Here is a 15,317-nt window from a genome sequence, read left to right on the forward strand (position 1 = left end):
GGGATCTCATTGATTTCACATATCAAAAAGAAATCGAACCACAAAAAAACCCAAAAGCGGACCATACTCAGACCACCTCTGGACGTGGTAACCCATGCCTGTAAGTTAACTCCTGTCAGCATTGCATTGTGAGGAATTCAGGCCAATCACAACGTACAGATTAGCTGGCCAATCAGGGACACAGCGCTTTTGTACAAAATCAGTTCGTTTCAGGAAGACATGGAATCTGGAGCGTCAAAAATGTAAGGTATGGGGAAAATAATGTGTTTTTTAACCATAAACCAGTGTTTCCAACCAACTGTGCCGTGCACACTAGTGTGCCATGACAAAATAACATTGCCACAGTGTTTGAAAAAGCGCTCGAAGCACACTATCAGGTTGCTGAGTTGGTCACAGCTGCATGTGTCACTGTCATCAATTCCAGTCAGAATATGATCTTTGTGTTCATCAACACAAGATCAAGTTTCACATTAAATGTGAGTATTAAATTTAATACAGTATAATATTCCAGTTTAACAAGTAATTTAAGCATTGCATTAAAAGTTTGTGCAGTTCTGTTAATGCTTATTGTGAAAGTGGTGTGCCATTTTTTTTACTTATCAAAACTGTGCCATGGCTGAAAAAAAGGTTAGGAAACCATGTCATAAACCATGCTAACACATTGTATAATACCAAATACACAAAATAACATTGTTTTTTAGCAATGAAATGGTGCACTATAAGATATACCACACACTTATTTTACACACTTTTCAAAATTCAAAACATGTTTGAACTGTTTCACATTCCACATGAGCAAGACCACACATCTGCAAAGAAGACTAGCTATCTTTGTAGGCTGATAAAAAGATAACCAAGAACATGTTAGTTTATTGATTGCTACAATACGTATAATGTCACTATTTCTACTGCTGACCAAAAGACAAAAACGATTGCTAAAGCCCAATGGAACACGTTACTCAAATTAATTGTAATATTTTTTACTTTCACACAATCATGTGATTTATGTCAAAATGTGGAGAAAGGAAAACCAACAACCATCAAGTGCAGGTATTACTTTCACCATAATGTAACGGTTATATCAGTGCTTTAAGTGGCCCAAAAGAGGTGCCGGTACTCTATTTTTTTGGGTTTTTTTCTTGCTGACTCGACTCCTATATTGAAGGGGTTTTATATTCAGCAGTCAACAGACGACCTTGTAAGAAATAATAAATCCTTTATAAATTTGTGGATTTGCTTGAGCTAGAAATATCTACTGAACATAAATAAAATGTGCAAAAGGATTTTGAAAAAATACCATTAGAAAGAGCTACTGTAGAAAGAGCTTTTGAACATAAATAAAATATGCAAAAGTAGATATGTGAGTAAAATTTTCAGCATGGTTAAATGTTAAAACTAGTTGTTCAGATAGAAAGAGCTTGAAAAAAAACTTTAAAATGACACCAAGACCATGTCTATGGGGTCAAGAATAACAAAATACTGGCCATTTGAAACTCTAAAGTAATTTATTTTGTCCCATTGTTTTCCATTTTGCGGGTGGTAAAACGTCTCGGGTTACGTAGGTAACCCTGGTTCCCTGAGAAGGGAACGAGACGCTGCGTCGCCATAGCAACGCTTTGGGGAACGCCTCGGCGTGACTGATCTGAAGCACGTGTAACACATAATCAATAATTTGATGACTGGATATAGGCTGGATGCCGTGCGGACCAAGGGTATAAGAAGGCATCCCACACAAACACACTCGCTACCAGTGCCGAAGCAAGTGCCTACAGGGATGCAGGGAGTATGGCATGGAGACGCAGCGTCTCGTTCCCTTCTCAGGGAACCAGGGTTACCTACGTAACCCGAGACGTTCCCTTTCGAGGAACTCGAGCTGCGTCGCCATAGCAACGCTTTGGGGAACGAGATGCCCACGCTTCCATACTACCAAATGCCTGTAGCGTGTATAACTGAACACAGTCAAGGCAAAGAACCCGGGACCCTACAGAGGGTCTAGGTCTAGACCATAAAATCTGACGTAGGTGAGCGGCGAAGACCAACTGGCCGCATTACACACGTCAAGAGAGGCGCCTGACCCTAAGGCCTTAGAGGCAACCATACCCCGGGTAGAGTGGGCCCTCACAGCGACAGGTGAGGGTAAGCCCTGATGTTCATAAGCCAGTGAGATAGCATCTACTATCCATCTGCTCAAAGTCTGATTGGTCGCCGGTAAAACCTTTTCTAGGTGAACCAAAGCACACAAATAGCTGCTCGGACTTCCTCCACCGAGCAGTTCTGTGAACGTATGTGTCTAGTGCAGTGCTCGCACAGGACACAACAAATTCAGCTTTTCTTGGTCCGCGCTCCTGAAGGGGGGAGGACAAAGGGCCTGTAGAACAAAGGGCCTCGGCACATTGTTCAGCACCTTGGGAATATAACCTGGCTTTGGATGTAAAAAAGCCTTAGCCATCCCAGGTGCAAACTCCAGACATGTCGGGGATACTGACAGGGCCTGAAGGTCCCCCACTCGCTTTAAAGAGGTGATAGCAGAAGGAACACAGCCTTAAAGGCCAGAAACCTATCTGGCAAAGTCTCAAATGGCTCGAGCGGAGCCGACGAGAGCCCTTCCAACATGACTGCTAGGTCCCAAGTTGGCACCCTTGTGCGGCTAACACGTCGCAACCTGCGAGTGCCACAAAGAAAGCGAGCCAGTAACGGGTGTCTACCCACTGATGAGCCTTCCACCGAAGTATGGTAGGCAGAAACTGCTGCCGTTTAAACCTTAATGGTGAAAGGAGTAAACTCAGAAAAACGCTCCTGCAGAAACCACTACCTCAGCACTACATTGACAAGCAGTTATAACTGGGTCTGTCAGATGAGCTGAACACCAAGAGGTGAACATTTCCCACTTAAGGGAATAAAGTCGCCCCGTGGAGGGATAAACACAACCAAGGGGGAAAGCATACAGACGTAGCCTCGGCCATGCCTGTACCATGGAAAACCACTGTGGGCAAAGTGTGGTGTCCTGGGATGCAAACAGATCTACCTCTGCGCGTCCTAACCTTTTCCAGATGTGGTACACCACATCTAGATGAAGTTTCCACTCCCACCGGAGATGTCTGTTGTCTCGAAGGGGCATCTGCCACATTCAGGTGGCCTGGTATGTAGACTGCCCTCAGAGAGTCCAGAAATGTATGGTAGGCAGAAACTGCTGCCACCTATACCTTAAAGGTGGAGTAATGATATGGTCTCCACAAACTCAGTTGGTAGCATGACATTCTTCCAAAGGAGTATGGTAGGCAGAGACTGCTGCCACCTAACCCTTAGGGTGGAAGGAGTTAACCCAGCAGAGATATGCTCTTGCAGAAACCTCAGTACCACGTCAAGGGGCAGTTGACTGGGTCTGTCAGGTGAGCTGAACACCGAAAGGTGAAGTTTCTCTACTTTAGGGCATAAGCTTCCTCGTTGAGGGAGCTCTGAAGTAATCATCTGGTTCCCACAACCTCATTCGGGAGCATGAGGTCCCTTCAAAGGAGCATGGTAGGCAGAGACTGCTGCCACCTAGACCTTAAGGGGTGGAAGGAGTTAAGCCAGCAGAGAATTGCTGCTGCAGAAACCTCAGTACCACATAAACACGGCAGTTGACTGGGTTTGTAAGGGGAGTTAAACACCAATAGGTGAAAGAGTCTCCACTTAAGGGCATAAAGCTCTCTCGAGGGTTGTCCAGACGAAATATGAGGTCCTTCCAGAAGGAATACGGAAGGCAGAAACCGCTGCCACCTAAGCCTTAAGAGTGGAAGGAATTAAGCCAGCAGAGAATTTCTCCTGCAGAAACCTCAGCACCACATAAACAGGGCAGGTGATTGGGTCTGTCACGTGAGCTGAACACCATGAGGTGAAGTTTCTCCACTTAGGGCCTAAGCTCCCTGAGGGAGCTCTGGAGTAATCATATGGTCTCCACAACCTCAGTTGCCTATGGTAGGCAGAGACTGCTGCCACCTAAACCTTAAGAGTGGAAGGAGTTAAGCCAGCAGAGATTTGTTCCTGCAGAAACTTCAGCACCACAACAACAACAGGGCAGTTGACTGGGACTGTCAGGAGTAAAGTATGGTCTCCACAACCTCAGTTGGGAGACCTGAACCTGCGAGCCTGGCCCCCTCAGAGGCCAAGCTGACAGCTACCAGATCTCTGGCAAACTTTCTCCAGAACTTCTGTGGCAGAGTGATTGGGGGAAAGAAGAGAAAACCACATTAGGCAGCGTGTGGTGTCCTGAGACGCAAACAGATCCACCTCTGCGCGTCCAAATACTCTCCAGATGTGGTTCACCACATCTGGCTGGAATCTCAACTCCCCGGGAATGGGCTTTGCCTTACAGGGCATCTGCCATATGCAAGTGGCCTGGGTCTAAACTGTCGTCAACGAGTACAGTTTGTCCAGAGACCACAAATGCCATTATCCCAAAATCAACAATGTTGTGATTTTGGCACTATCAGCTTTCCATAACTGTACTCCAACCTGTAAGGGATGTGCCTGTTGTCAGCAACACACGCCAGCAGCGCACACCCAAAACAGTCCTTAGGATAGAAACCAAGGTTTTCTTCACACCACCAGAGCACGCAGACAACGATGCGTGACTTTGATTGCAGACCTCCTTAGAGATTCATTTAAGAAACCACCGATGTGATGTCTGTCTAGACAAACACATGATGGCTCCTCAGGTCTAGAAGGAAATGGGAGTCTAACCCATGCCACCATAATTTCCAAGGCAATTTCAGTGCCATAGCCGATGATGAGTTTCAGCGATTTTGACCCTTTTGGCTTTCCATAATCGCACCAACCTGTGAGGGACGCTTCTGTTGTCAGCGTCACACATCGACAACGCGCACCCAACACAGGACCTTGGGACAGAAGCCATGCTTTCTTCCTGTTACCAGAGCACGCAAACAACGGTGCGTGACTTTGATCATGCGAGACGGGTTTCCCCTCGGGGAAAACCCTCCCGTGTTGAATGAAGACATAAGTTCTAATGTAAAGAATCAGTCCTTGGATCTAATTAGTCTGTCTCAGTCACAAGATAGGACTGAGCTGCTTCATTGAACAATTCCAAATCCCTCCTTTTGAAACAATAAATCAATGGCTGTAGGTCATCATTTGTCTCATGTGGAGGTTCTACAGCCTCCTGCACAAGGATGTATACATGCTCCCCACTGGAGCCGGCTGTATGCAGTTCCACCAGTGTAGGTGAAGGTTAATTGCAGCTGCCTGTGGTACTACGCACAGCAGTGAGTGTGCCCTGCGAGGGCACTGAAGTGAAGCAGGCACCATAAATGGGGTGTGAGCTGCTTTGCTTCAATAAGAAATAGTGAGTGCCACGAACGAAGACGTTACCCGCCTCAGCGGATGAAGGACTCGAATCGTAACACAAAAGATCATATCTTGACGGCGCACCAGCGGACGATCAGGAGAATAAATGCTGTGTACAGCTGTACAAGCAACACTCAGCATAAACACAAAATCACTGCTTGACACAGCTCATGCAGGCTGTGGCAGGCAGATATACATACATAGCCTACACATACAGGTGTAGAAAACATAAAAATATTATTATTTTCATATTATATGCATGTACATATAATACCTCCATACTGTAAAAAGAGGATGCTTCACGTGGAGACTGCACGTTTAGCTTTAAACAGTAGGCGAATGAAGATGATTCATCTCTCCAGAGATAGACAGCTGAAATATATGGCTCTCACGCAGGGCGCCTTCCCGATCCGGCGAAAGAGAGAGAGAGAACGGACGTTACGTGCAAGCGGAGATACCGCCGCCTGCACGAAATCATATAGCGACTCCCACGAGTGCAACCGCTGCTGAGAAGCGGGATTGCAGCCGCGAGCCCAAGCTTCCTAGAGAGTGAGAGACAGATGTCGTCACCGGTGTAGGCGGGGATACCGCCGCCTGCACGCACGAGTGCAGTCACCGCTTTGCCTCGACAGAAGCGGGACCGGATCCGTGATGGCGCGAGCCCGATATATCCTTCTCTAAGCGCGAAGCTGGAGCGCAACACGTGCACGGGAATGCTCACAGTGCACACAGCCAGGTTTCTCAAAAGCCAACTGTGCGTGCTGCGCTCTAGACACATATACATGTGTATCCTTGTCTGTGATATCGCGCCGACAGGGAGATACACATACTTGAACTTCATAAAACATACTTTTCAATTCAATTCAATTCAATTTTATTTATATAGCGCTTTTCACAAAAGTCAATTGTTTCAAAGCAGCTTTACATAAATAGAAGCAGTGAAAAGCACAGAAAACGACAGATAGCACAACAAAATACATGATAGCATGAGCAGTTAAATTTGCTGCGGCTATGACTCAATATTATAATTGCACGTATTACTAAAGCAACGTATAGAGGAGGAAGCTAGTTAAAGCCCAAAAAGGCTGCCTCCCCGGGGTGAAAAACCCCCTAGGAGAAAAAAAAACCCCGGGCTTTTATCCGAGGAAAAATAAGTCCTAGGAGGGAAAAACCCTTGGGAGAACGGAAATGGAGATTTAGCGGAGATTAAGCGGTTCTGCCGGTGATCGTTGGTCAGGTATCAGCTGGGCATAACGTTGAAGGACAGCCAGTAGATCAGAGGTGTGCCGACTTTCACATCTACCGGGACTGGGTCTGTTTGTCTCGTCCTCGAGTCGAGGACGAGACAGGGAGAGAAAAACAAAATCGTATTAGCGTAGCGGCCGTTCATATGTATTGAAGTGTCACACAGTGATGTGGTTTAACTCAGCTTAGTTCCAGACAGACTAAATATTGTGGCATAATTATGTTATCCACAGTTGAGGATTTAGCAAATTGGGGGCCCAATGCGAGGGTATATATGGTAAATAAGGGTCACCTTCCGATCTTTAAGAGAAAATGAAACCTGACGACCCGTTTGACTAAGGCCTAAAGCCCCACTGTCGTCATTAATGCAGGTTCAGTGGCAAACGGGTCTATATTGTATACCATTTACAGGACCAGGAGAAAACGCCAAAAAAAACATCGCAACCCGACCATACGTGTTAACCCGTTTGACTAAGGCCGGAAGCCCCACTGTCGTCGTTAATGCAGGTTCAGTGGCAAACGGATCTGTATGGCATACTATTCATAAGACTTACGATAGCGCCAAAATCGCAACCCGACCATACGTGCCAACCCGTTTGACTAAGGCTGGAGGCCCCACTGTCGTCGTTAATGCAGGTTCAGTGGCAAACGGGTCTGTATGGCATACTATTCACAAGACACACGAAAGCGCGAAAAACGCAACCCGACCATACATACCAACCCGTTTGACTAAGGCTGGAGGCCCCACTGTCGTCGTTAATGCAGGTTCAGTGGCAAACGGGTCTGTATGGCATACTATTCATAAGACTTATGATAGCGCCAAAATCGCAACCCGACCATACGTGCCAACCCGTTTGACTAAGGCTGGAGGCCCCACTGTCGTCGTTAATGCAGGTTCAGTGGCAAACGGGTATGTATGGCATACTATTCACAAGACACACGAAAGCGCGAAAAACGCAACCCGACCATACATACCAACCCGTTTGACTAAGGCTGGAGGCCCCACTGTCGTCGTTAATGCAGGTTCAGTGGCAAACGGGTCTGTATGGCATACTATTCACAAGACACACGAAAGCACCAAAATCGCAACCCGACCATACGTGCCAAACCGTTTGACTAAAGCCGGAAGCCCCACTGTCGTCGTTAATGCAGGTTCAGTGGCAAACGGTGGCAAACTATTTAATGCAATTCATTTTAAGTGTTCATGCAGAAAAGGTTTTTATTTATTTATTTGGTTGGTCTGTGTTATGACCGTGAGTGCTTTGTTCCGTGAAAATAACTATTGCGAGTTAAGAACCTTTACTAGACAAATTATGCGAATGCTTTGTTGAAGAGAAAAGTTTTAAGTCTAGATTTAAAATGATCGACTGTGTCTGATTCTCGGACATCGGTTGGTAAATCATTCCAGAGCTTAGGGGCTAAGTAGGAAAAGGATCTTCCACTTTTAGACACTTTTGATAGTCTAGGGATAATCAATAGGCCCGAATTTTGCGACCGTAGTGTGCGTGATGGATTGTATTCTGATAGTAATTCTCTAAGATATGAGGGTGCTAAGCCATTTAAAGCTTTGTAGGTGATTAGTGATATTTTAAATTGGATGCGATATTTAACTGGTAGCCAGTGTAAAGATGCCAGAATTGGGCTTATGTGGTCATACTTCTTAGATCGAGTAAGTACCCTTGCAGAAGCGTTTTGAACTAGCTGAAGCTTGTTGACCTGATTTGAATGGCATCCCCCGAGTAGCGAGTTACAATAGTCTATTCTAGAGGTCATAAAAGCATGAATAAGCTTCTCTGCGTCAGATGTAGACAGTATATGGCGTATTTTTGAGATATTTCTAAGATGGAAGAATGCTGTGCGGCAGACGTTGGCGATATGACTATCAAAGGATAAGTTGCTGTCGAACATCACACCTAAGTTCCTAACCGTGGAAGATGGCACCACAGTACAGCCATCTATGTGCAATTTGTAATCTGACATATTATGTTTATAGCGATTTGGTTCAATAATAAGTACCTCTGTCTTATTGGAGTTGAGCTTAAGAAAGTTATGTGCCATCCAGTCACTAACATCGCTAATGCAGTCTTTTAGCTTAGAAAACGTGTGTGTTTCGCTGGGATGCGAGGAGATGTAAAGCTGGGTATCATCCGCATAGCAGTGAAAACTTATGTTATGTTTCCTGATAATGTCTCCTAGGGGTAACATGTATAACGAGAACAGGATAGGACCTAAAACTGATCCCTGCGGTACACCGTATTTAACCAGGGAGTGATATGACTCTTCCTCATTTACATAAACAAAGTGATAGCGATTGGTTAGATATGACCTAAACCAGGCTAGCGCCTGACCACTGATACCAACATAGTTTTCTAGTCTATTGAGTAGGATTCTGTGGTCTATTGTGTCAAATGCTGCACTAAGGTCTAGTAATATAAGAATTGAGATTTCACCACGATCGGATGTTAATAGGAGGTCATTTGTAACTCTAAGCAACGCTGTCTCTGTGCTATGGTGGGGCCTGAATCCTGATTGGAACTTTTCATATGTACTATTATTTGTCAAGAATGTGCGTAACTGGCTTGCCACTACCTTTTCTAATATTTTCGAAAGAAAACGGAGATTTGAGATTGGTCTAAAGTTATTAAGTTCTCCTTGGTCAAGCTGTGGTTTTTTAATCAGCGGTTTAATAACTGCTAGTTTGAAAGCTGTTGGAACGTATCCTATTTCTAGCGATGAGTTAAAGATATTTAGAACCGGGGTTGACACTACAGGGAATACTTCTTTAAGTAGTTTTGTGGGAACGGGGTCTAATATACAGGACGATGATTTGGATGATGTGACTAGTTTAGAGAGCTCATCTATTGTAGTAGGTTTAAATGAATCAAGATGTTCGTATGGTAGTCTAGTGTTAAGTGAACTAATGGGTAGAGTGGTGGCTGCCTGGGTAGCTACGATGTTTTCCCTAATAGCCGAAATTTTGTTAGAAAAGAAGTTCATGAAGTCGTTACTATTGTGTTGAAGTTTACTATTGGTTTCTGTTTGTTCTTTGTTTCTAGTCAGTTTCGCAACTGTGCTAAAGAGGAAACGAGGGTTATTATGATTCTCATTTATAAGCTTGCTAAGATATGTAGATCTGGCGGTTTTAATAGCCTGTCTGTAGTGTTTAACACTCTGTTTCCATGCTGCGCGCCATACTTCTAACTTTGTGCTTCTATAATTTCTTTCCATTTTTCTAGCTGCCTTTTTAAGGGCTGCTGTGTCATGGTCATACCATGGAGCTGGCGGTTTTTCTTTGAATCTCTTTTTTCGAATGGGAGCAACGGCATCCAATGTGTTAGAACAGACATTGTTTAGGTTTTCTATTTCAATATCTAGATCATCACAGTTATCTGCTACATGTTTCATTTGGGACAGGTCTGGAAGAGTGCTAATAAAGCTATCTTTAGTGGTGGAAATTATTGTTCTGGCTAGTCGGTAGCATGTTGTAGATTGAGTGATCCTATCTAGAAGTACAGTGTATGACACAAGGTAATGGTCAGAAACTGCATCACTCTGAGGTGATATTTCGACGTCATTAATATTGAGTCCGAGTGATAGAATTAAGTCTAATGTGTGATTACGAGTATGCGTTGGCCCTGTCACGTTTTGTCTAATATTGAGAGAATTTAGAACATCTATAAACGCACGTCCTAATGCGTCTTTTGGGTTGTCCACATGGACATTAAAATCACCAACAATAAGAGCTTTATCTACAGTGACTACAAGCTCAGATAGGAAATCTGCTATTTCATTAAGGAAATCTGCATGGTGGCCCGGTGGTCTATAGATTGTCGCTAAAGCAAAAGAAAGCTGTTTGTGGTTACGATCAGTTATTTCCATATTTAACAACATTACTTCAAATGATTTAAATTTTAGCTCAGATTTTTGGTTTACTTTAAACATTGTGTTGTATATTGTAGCTACACCACCCCCTCTCCCCTTTAATCGAGGTTCGTGTTTATAATAATAGTCTTGTGGGGTGGATTCATTTAAACTAATGTAGTCGTCTGCTTTAAGCCAGGTTTCTGTTAAACAGAGTACATCTAAGTTTTGGTCTGTAATTATTTCATTGACAATAGGTTCTTTATTGGTAAGCGATCCAATGTTAAGAAGGCCGAATTTTAAGATTCGAGATTCATCTGTTAATGTATTGTTTTCTAATTTTATTTGAATCAGATTTGTACCAGATGTAACAAGCGGGGCCCTGTATTTATTTGTTCGGGGAACAGATACAGTTGAAATGTGCTGATATTTCGGTAAGATTGACTCGAAGTGCTGGGATATAAGTGGTCTTGACATATCACGGCAGCTAACAGATGGCTAAAAACTTCAGATTTATGCAAACGTACACGCAGTCACTTGCTGAGGCACTAAAAGCGAGTGTGTTTGTGTGGGATGCCTTCTTATACCCTTGGTCCGCACGGCATCCAGCCTATATCCAGTCATCAAATTATTGATTATGTGTTACACGTGCTTCAGATCAGTCACGCCGAGGCGTTCCCCAAAGCGTTGCTATGGCGACGCAGCTCGAGTTCCTCGAAAGGGAACTACTGTGCACGTCGTTCAAATTCATTGAAATTTCGTTTACTTGTAGTGTAGCAATTAAACTAAATGTATATTACAATTTCAAGAATGTTTTCTGCACATCGCCTGAGGAAATCCGAAGTTGCGTCGAGGGGAACCAAACTGACAGCCGCGACAGCGGAGATTATCACGTACCTACAAGGCTTGCATCTGACCTGCAGCTATCATTCTGGCTTGGTGGGATGTCAGCGAGTCCTCTAATTCTGACCGTGTTCTTTTACTACTCAGAGTCTAAAACATGGAGGGCATATTACGTGTTCATTGTATTTTCATTTAACCGAGCAGCTATGGTTGCGCGTTTCACACACAAACACACACCTCTCCAGAGCACGTTGACACTGACTGACGGACGCATGCGCTTTTAACTTGTAAACGGAAGGGTGTATGGTAGTCTCTGCTCTCGGTGGGACGAATTTGGAAGCGTACATTGTGAAGGGCGCTCTGTGGCAGCGCAGCCAAAGGATTAAATTAAACCTCTGATTTTTAAACAGATGTGCAAATGAGCGTTCCGGTACGCTAAAAGCCCGTTCTGGGCGCACGGAGAGGTGGTGGTACGCGCAAGAGCTATTTTTAGAAGTGGCGGTACTGAGTACCGGGGCGTTCCGGCCCACTTAAAGCACTTTATATTATATAAAAATTTTACCTTGATATCTTTAATATTGACTGGGTAAGGTCATGTTACAGATTAAAATTAATGTAAAATCACTGATTGATGCTACTAATCTTATAATTAGATTGATCTGTCCAATGCAACACTGTGCTGCAGTTAAACTGGTATTGAAATTGCTGGAGCCTAAAAAAAAAGAATTGTGTCTTTCTTACCTGTAGGCTCTTTCTCCGTGTTTCCGGGAAATCAAAGGAAGAGGAGTCGGCTGCCCTTGACATCTAATCCCTCTGAGAGTGAAAGTTTTTCTGCCAACTACTACTGTGAGATGGATACCTCCTCATTTTATGTTCCACCCAGTATGCATTTTCTTTAGTTCAATCAAAGTCTATGTGTTTTCTTTAGCAGTGTCTTAGCTTTTGATTTCAAACACCTACAGTTCAATACTGTCATACATTACATTTGGTAGTTCTCATTAACATTATGACTTTAGCTGACCTTTAAAATTTGTGGACAATGCCACATAAAGGTCAAGAAATATATAACCTTAACCTAACCATTAACTTAACTTTTCAACTATTTATCCTTTTTTTTAAACATTTGGGTACCTGGCAAGGGCGTAGGTTTGATTCTGGCATTGGTGGGGACATAAATAAAATGGTTGCATTGCAAAAACTGTTTATCACCGTTTACTTGACACAAACAACAGACAACTCAGTATGCACTTTACTCAGTAACATCTGACTCGCCACCCCCGGCCATCCCAAATTTATAAAACAATTCGTTATGTCCTAGAGCCTAATAAACAGTAACTGTTTAAGTCTTTGTAAAAAAAAGAAAATCACATTGTAAGATATAACCATATTTACTTTATAACAATGAAGAATATGCAATTAATATTTAATTCTTAATTTAATTTTGCCAAAAAATCCCAGTGTTAAAGTTGGTATGTATATCATGCTGTTTCCTGAACAACGTTTATTAACGTTTCTGTAGTTCACATTAAATCTTCTTTTCATTAACAGACAGTTAATCAGTGTGAAAAAAATAATTTTAAGTTTAAAATGCAACCTTACATTATGTCTACATCTGTGCAAGTAATGACCACAGTGCAGTAATGTAAAGTATTCAGCAATCATGACATGAATTCATGTTTTTACCATGTTGGGGTTATTTTCTTTCATGGATTAGGGACCCCCTAAATAACCTTGCTACCCCATTTATAAAAGGTTGACAAAAGTTTGCAACTCCTCAGGTTAACATGGGATTGTCGTGTATTGGTGAAAACACTGTCCTTGAATCATTATGTGACACAACTTGTTCCGTATTTTGTGCATGAAACAGTTACAGTGGGTATAATAATACTTTCTTCCTCACTTACCTGTAGCCCGAATAATCACGCGCGTCTTGTTGAGTGAACTTTGGCGCGTTGTACAAAGTGAAACCATCCTATCACACGTAGCGAGTAAAGACAAGCCCATAAAGTGATGTGATTTAGAGAGGCGGGACTCAAGAAATGCTAATCCAATCATATTAGCAATGTGATCAGAGAGGCGGGACTAAAGAAATGCAAAGCCAATCATATTAGCGATGTGAGTTACGGAGGCGGGCATTGCAGAGAACGAAAGCTGTTAACCGTTTGTGTACCACATAGAGCGTCATTTTTACAGAACGGGATTGCAAAAGATTTCTAGTCTCATTTAAATGATTCCTGAAAAAAATATAATAAGTAAAAAATAGAAAACACAAGAATAAGACATTAGTGGTTATATATAAATACAGATGATGAATTGTTTGGTCGAAATTATTGCTAGGGACAATTCAGTCTTCCCTGAATATTGCTAGGGACATGTCCCTAGCGTCCCACCCTAAATCTACGCCCATGGACAGTTTGGAGACAGTGCCACCTAATGCTCAAAATAAAAGTAGATTATATACATTAGGTATGATGACAATTTTTTTTTAAAAACCCCAGAGCTCAAAACTTATCACATGACTAGACAGAGCACACATTCCCATTTACAAAGATACCTGGATTGTAAAAATCTGTTGAGGATTGAGAAATTTATGATATTTTTAATATAAGAAATCAGAGAAAAAGTTATATATGGATGTCAATCATGCGCGTAATTTGCAGGGGGTTACGGGGGTCATGACCCCCGCAAAAATCAAATCCAGCTAATATAACCCCCCCCCAATATCATCACATCATTTAGATTAAAATAAATATGAAATATTACGAATGAACACTTTTGTTCGTTTTCTTTATTAATTTCATTTGCCAGCAAGAAAGATAGTATTATATTTTAAATAATCTGTAATGCATCCCCCCCCCCAGCACCGACAAGTTGGTATTACCCAACCTGCTTTCTCAAGTTTGTTCACTGTTTTGCGCGTGCGCAGTGGCTGGGATGAATGGTTGGAGAAAGCTCGATGCATGATGAAAAGGACAAGGCAGCTTGTCACACCGCGCTGAATGACTGATGATCTGCTTTTTTTTTCTTTTTTATTCAAAATTTCACAAATTTGTTAGCTATATAGGATATATCTGAAGTTGAAACTCTGATCAGATTACTCCTTGTGGTACCAGTCTCCTCCTCTGAGGCAGAGATGAGCTTTAGTGCTCTAAGTTAGACGATTAAAGACTTGGTGGTACACATCACAACAATTTACGTCTTTTCTGACTTCTGGCGCGAACACACGATGAAAAGCGCTGTTTTTAGCCTTTCATTGATAAAACTAAAGCATCTGATCTCCGTAGTTTCATTTTGAAAGCTTGTGAAAGTTGCGTGATCCTATCAATTGCGCTGAAAATTCAGAGAAAGCTCTTACATATACAAGTAAAAAACACTGTGCAGTATGTTTACTTGCTAAACAAGCAGTGGACTCCATAATATTAGTTTGCGTCCATATAAACTCATAATTACTCCCGCTCGCATTTGAATGACAGCAGAGAGACTCGCCAACCCGTCTCGACAGACCACCCCCTCACAGTATTCAGAACAGAAGTGGTCAAAAGTGGACAAAAGAGACGGATTTAAATACCAGGTGTACAGTAAACGTGATGTGTCTCTCTCGTCCACTTGTGATCCGATCGATGAAAACACATCTTAATACCAAATGTAAACAGCCTCCAGTTTACGCACAACTGTGACACAGCACAGCAGAGGCTGAACCATGTTGCAGTGTGTCACATACATCAGGACAAATTGGACCTCTTAAAGGGACACTTCACCCATTTGCATTAAGCTTTGTATAGTTAGAAACTCAGTCATGTTTTTGAATGGTCATGCATCATTCCCTCTGTTTACCCTGAGACATGAGAAATATGGAATTCAGTGTTGCACTTCCTTCTTTCAATGATGTAAAAATCATAATTTTGCATCATTGAAGAAGTCCTATATCTTTGTAGAGGGGGTGAGACTACAAACACTCCTTTTCTCGGTCAAATAGGCACCAAATTTTAAATTTATGTTACATTTCGACTACAAATATGATCCAC

The sequence above is a fragment of the Paramisgurnus dabryanus genome, chromosome 4 (genome assembly GCF_030506205.2).
Source record: "Paramisgurnus dabryanus chromosome 4, PD_genome_1.1, whole genome shotgun sequence".
In the NCBI taxonomy this organism is placed as follows: domain Eukaryota; kingdom Metazoa; phylum Chordata; class Actinopteri; order Cypriniformes; family Cobitidae; genus Paramisgurnus; species Paramisgurnus dabryanus.